This window comes from Corvus brachyrhynchos, unplaced genomic scaffold, assembly GCF_000691975.1.
Source record: "Corvus brachyrhynchos isolate BGI_N302 unplaced genomic scaffold, ASM69197v1 scaffold710, whole genome shotgun sequence".
Classification (NCBI taxonomy): domain Eukaryota; kingdom Metazoa; phylum Chordata; class Aves; order Passeriformes; family Corvidae; genus Corvus; species Corvus brachyrhynchos.
The window spans coordinates 113,147-119,146 of NW_008236029.1; the positions used below are offsets into that span (position 1 = coordinate 113,147).

The window sequence follows — 6,000 nt, forward strand, 5'->3', positions numbered from 1 at the left end:
CATCAGTTAGGTACGTTACTTTTTCTATTATAATGATTAGGTTTTCTTTGCTGTAAAGCTCTGGTCTGCTTTGACAGGTACGTGGTATGCAGGCCAGGAAGCATAAATGGCAAACAGCATCCCCAAGGCAAGAATGCCAAATAGGACACTGTACTAGTGCTGGAGGACATCCCTCCTGCTTTCTAGAATGGAAAATAACACCAGGCCAACAAAGCACAAGTGTAAGATAGGTTCTTTTCTGTCATTTTAGGGAGTCTGTACTGAATATGAGGTAACATCCATTTCTTACTCTCTGTGATTCAGTGTCGTACCCCAAATGTCTCAAAAAAATCAACACTTTTGAGTCCATGATGTCTACTTCCTGAATCTTTGGTAAGCATCAGGTAATGTGTATCTGCCATCAGACAGCGTGGCCCTGCTGCCCCCACAGTTCCTGCAGCCACATGAGCCCTCATGGCACCCCAAGGGCACCCCAAGGCACCCTGTCAGGTTATCAGGTACTGCAGCTGCGGGCCTTCTGCAGGGGAGTGTGATTTCTCTGCATAACAAAGATACTATAGACCATTCCTCTCCTTGTGAACTCCCTGATTTTTGTGCTTGTTGTCAGGCTTTTAGGTTTTCAGTAGAAGCTAGTCAAGGACTTCAGCACTTGTGCCCCAGTTGCATGGCAGCCTAGTGAAATGTTTGCCCTGTGCAGTGGCAGAGAACCTTTAATCCGGTACCTGCAGAAATACTTCACCTTCTCCGAATTGTTCTGAAGAGGTGAGGCTGTCTTGCCCTTAAGAAGCACATATGAAACAGCATCTTGCATGTCTGCAGGAGTCAGAGGTGGCAAATGATCAGAAAAAGCAGCTTGGTTTTCTGAAGCTCCTGCTTGAATTTCAGAAGGCTTCAGTGTGAGCTGCAGCCTTGTTGGAGTCAGGGTGCTACCAGGGGCTCCCCATTCCCCTGTGCTCCTTCTCACATGGCCAAGAACTCAGCAGGATGTTTTGTGTCTGGCTGAAGTGGGATTGGCAGCCGACTCCAGACTCTGTTACCTTTTATACAAGATGCATATGCAATACATTTTTAGGGTATCTTTCCAATAAAAGGAAACTTTGTATTTTTAGATAAGAACAGAATCTGTTGTTTTGTCAGTGTGATGAGTTTGACGTAACTGCTGCAGAAGGTACAGTAGCAGAATTGCAACTTCCCATTTGAGGATTTCTGCATTCAATTAGTTGTCTCTGCAGAATATTAACACTCAAGTAAATCAAAGACATTCTATTAAATGAAATAAGTTATTATATTACATTATATTCACGTGGGTTAGTTATTTTTACCAATGTGAAGTACAACCCTATATGAACTTCCAGTGGCCTTATCTAAACAATTTTTTTACTCGTAGGATCACCTCTTTATTTTTTCTTAGTGTTATAAAGCAATGGCAAAATGAAGAATTGTGTTTGGTAGGCTTGAAATGTCTTTTTTTATCTTTTTCCTCACAGATTTAATCTTGATTGCTATGCAAATGAAAATTCCTCATAAGGAATATTACAGACAATATGAAATTCTCTTCCATATCTGCAAACAAGATTTTATGAAAAAAGATCCATTTGGGGAAGAAAAGTTCTTTATTTCTCCACTTTACTGTGTTCCTCTTTTTCTCACTTTATGCAGACTGTTCTGAATCTGTTGCAACAAATAAAGGATGTTCTGCTTTCTAAAGAAAGAGTCACAGTGCCCTTCCATAATAGTAACCTTCTATGTGTAGGCTGGGACATTATACCAAGTATTCTTGAGATTGGTACCACGTTTTACCTAGGCAGTGATTGAGTACTTGACAGATGTTTTGTTCTAACTATTGCAGTACATTTTGAATTCAATTTGCATAGACAACTATTTATTGTGAACAAGAAAACATTGAGGTTCTACTGATATTTTTTAAAGGCTATAAACTCCTATAAATAAACTCCTTCTGTTGAGAGTTTTTGAAATCTTGGTTTGATACATTTGTTCTTTTCCTAAAAAGAAATACTACATTAATTTAGAAATATAGTTAAGAACAAATGTATTTTTCTGTAGGAAAGGATGACTTAAGGTTTATTTTCTTGAAAAATTTGTTTTTAATTAGTTCTAATAATGCATTACTAATTATAATCTCCACAAAACTTTTCATGAAATTGCATAACTCTGACTCAAAAACTGTGTTATTGCCAGTCACCAGATCTTTGGAAGTTATCAGGTGTATATAGTATCTCAACTGCTTTTACATTGATACCTTTCTCTTAATTTTGCATATAAAGTTAACCTTTAGTGGATAATCCCTGTTGGATGGGCCAACAGGGACTAAAAAGTAAAAGTGACTCTCCAACCACAACAGCTTTGACAAACTTTATATGTGAGGCAGGTATTTCTCAGTTGCTTTATAAGAAACTGTGTTGTTAATGTGAACTGACATATCTAAGGAAGAGGTGAATTCCTCTTAATTTCAGTTTAATTTGAGAGCTGATCCCATAATTTTAAATACCAAACTTGTGGTTTCTGTGTGTTGTTCTTGTATTCTGCTCTCATCTGTTTCTCTATCATGCTAATTTTTCTCCAACTAATTTAGTCTACAATAAACACCAGCACTGAAATATCAGAGGTCAGTACATATACCAATGAGTTCCTGGTGTGTTGTATTATTCATGTTCTGTCCTTATTTCTATCTTTCAAGAGCAATTACTGATACCATTCTCCTCATGTGGAAGGCTAAAGTATTTAAATTACTTTAGAGAAGGGATTTTTACTTTGTGGGAACCAACTTTATGTGTGGAAGATGTTTTGCAAAGATGGGCCCCAAATCAGTGCATCCCCAGGATCTACAAGGTTGATCTGACTGTCTGCCTACCACTATTTTCATGATATTCAGGGGTACTCTTATCTGTGGTCATTTATGTTCTGCAGCTTGGAAACCTCATGTTGTATAGCTCGTTTTAACTGTGTCCATGCAGCTGGAGAGTATTTCTTCTGCGTGGCATGCTCAGTTTTCTTTTCCTTCTCTAGCCTAGAATGGACTGCTTCAAAAGATAGCCTAAGTGACAAATCCAGCCCTCAGAGTCAAGTCATTTGGTCCCTAAATGAGTTTAGCAGACTGAAGGAAGCAATTGTGAGAAGCAGGATGTGAGCAGTATAAGGACATTTCAAGTTTATGTGTGATATTGTTCCATTCCTGGAACTGCATCCATTTTTCCCTTCATTGAAGAGCCTTGCAGATGGTATATGTTTGAATTGGTCTTGCAGAGAATACCACGTTGGTCCTGTGAATTGCAGTCTACCACTAGTACCTCTGGCTAATGAGAAGTTAGCTGCCACATCCAACTCTGTCTCCTGGAATAAGTATGGTGCCTCCTTCTCCTCCTTTGGTTTGAACCTCAGGAAGCTCCATAGAGCTAAGGGCGTGGCTCTTGTGTGATCTGTGATCTGCTGCCAGCACTTAGGCTGTTGAGGGCTAGTGTTACCAGGTTTAATTCAAAGTATTTTGGAGAGAGAAAGAAAGAAAAAGAAAAAAAAAAGGAACTGATTTCTAGGGACCCTGATCACCCTGATAGGAATTCAGCCTTTATTTTACTGTACTCTTCTTTGTGGAGAGCCTTTTGTTTATAGGGTGTGATTCTAGCCTGAGACACTGTGGCCAATGCAGCTGGTAGCTTCTGCTAGGTGCTGATGGCTGGTTTGGTGCTTCGTGATGGATGGCCAGATCAGTCTTGGCCAGGGGTCCAAGAGTTTCATAACACAGCAGTTGTTTCTGGAGGCAAATAGTTTTCTTTCCAAATTGTATTCCAGTCAGCCATCCTGAAAAGCTGTAGTCAATTCTCTTAGGCCAGGTCTGTCAGCAACAATTTGAGTCCTGTGATAATTAGAAAACAAACCTTTCTTCCAGTGTCTAATCATATTAGTATGTTTATAAACTTAGATAATAGGTAAACTGGACAAATAGTATGATTTGTCATCATCATCATCAAATAGGATGGTGTCATTTGGAAAGACACAACAGCTTTTTAGTCTCTGACAGTTACTGACTTCCTCATATCTGGTTTTGATTAGAAAGTTAAGGAAATAATATTTATTTATAAACTCCTGATATGAACAGACTGTAGTGTTTTCAAGAAAAGATTATTTTTAAGATAATATAAGCCTACTTTCTTCTTTTCTCTTAGTTGCAGAGAGACTATATCTACACATGGTTTCTAAATTTCATGTTTTTAATTGGCATTAGTCCTGGACTATTGCTGTTTGTTCTTACACTCCTGCCAGGTACTAAAGCATGGCCAGTGGATGCCCACAAAGCTCTGTCCATTACTGAACACTAAGAGCATATGCCAAAGTTTTTCTTTGGGATTTTTAAGTGTACAAAAATAATTATCTAGTTTGACCTAAATTCACATGGTGCTCATCATCCCCTTTCTTTTGCTTTGCAATTGGAACTGACACTGCTTGAATGAAGCTGTAACATACTTTGTTTCTTCTTCTCTGTTACAGAATTAACTTTCTTGATGAACTTAGTTACGGCAGTGAACTGCAAAATAATATCTATTTATATGGACTCTTTAAAAGTTTACTACCAACTCCAAAATATGAACTTCTAATTTCTTGCACTTTTTTATTGCTTGAGGATCTGGAGGCTGACTAATGTGAAATGATAAGGCACCTGTGAAACTTGGATTTTATTCAACCAGAACAGTCACAGTCTAGAATGCAGATGTACATGGGCAACACAGTGTGTAACAGATACAGACAGGGGTACAGAGTGGGGAACAGAGAAGTACTTGACACTGTGTAAGCAGTAGCCAAACCACTGATGTGTTATCAACAGTTTTTTAATCACAAATTCAGAACACAACACTGTACGGTCTGCTGTGAAGAAAATTAACTGCATCCCAGTCCAACTCAGTACAATGTAAAAAGCCCAATCAGTGTTCATATGCTGAAGCTTAAGCTCCAATAAAATGACTGTATATATAACAAAAGATAGAAAACACATATTCTTAGTTTAATAATCCATCTAATAAAAATTTGGCTTCCTATACATACAAATAAAGTCACAAAATTTTTATGCAATGGTGAGCAGCTTTAGAAAATTTTCTTTAAGCAACTGCATCGTGATTAGAAAATGTGAATTAATACCTGAATATATTGTATGCTTTTAGAAATGAAAATATGAAAGAAATCTAAATCTGTTTAAATTTTTCTAATCTGTGAATATGTTCTCAATTTTATTTTTACAGAAGCCTATTTCACAATAAGACTCTGCTCTGCCTCATGTAGAGCCTTTTAAAGGCATTTACATGAGCTAACCAGCTAACTTGGCATATATATTTTGTTAGAGAAAGTAGTCTCCATTTCTACACCAACTTCATGCTGTAGGTCCAACACTGAGAATTATTTAATTATGCTAATGTGTTTATTTGCTATATCTTGGAGTTTCTGTAGAAGTGTCTGATTATTTGCCTCAGATTATTTAATTATAGGATTGCACTTGCACTTCAGCTATAACCTTTAATACCACAAGTTCCTTTTTCAAAAGGAAGAAGCTTTCAAAGGCTGGCACTTGATAATATAAAGAGGACCTAACATCTCAGTGACAGGATTGTTTTTTGCTTGCTTGTTTTCTTTGCAGTGGAATAAAAAGTGTTTATTTGTTTCTCAGTTGATCTCAAACAATAAATGTGTAAGCAAAACTGCAGACACCTTTCTTGTTGTGGTCCCAGATCCCTTATGCTTAGCAGATTCAGGAGGCACAGAATTTTTAAGCAAGACCTTAAGATATACTGTGTGTGTGGCTGGGCTTTTCACTATACAGGGGTGTGTTTCCTTGTTACATCCTGTTGTCATGGGTTAGCAAGCATAGTCCCGGAAGTGATGTTCTTGCAAAGGGGTGCTTACAGCTTCCTCTGTGACCTGATAGAACCTATCAGCTGGCCAGTTTGAATATGGACAATTCTTTAAGCCACCTAAAATTGTGACTGCCTCTGTGAT

General features: G+C 37.9%; 1 protein-coding gene across 5 annotated transcripts in view; it reads left to right on the forward strand.

The window, feature by feature from the left end:
• The window catches only part of OXR1 (oxidation resistance 1), a 276,422-nt gene that overhangs the window by 39,703 nt on the left and 230,719 nt on the right, over nucleotides 1-6,000 (forward strand). The gene's annotated exons all lie outside the window — the stretch shown is intronic.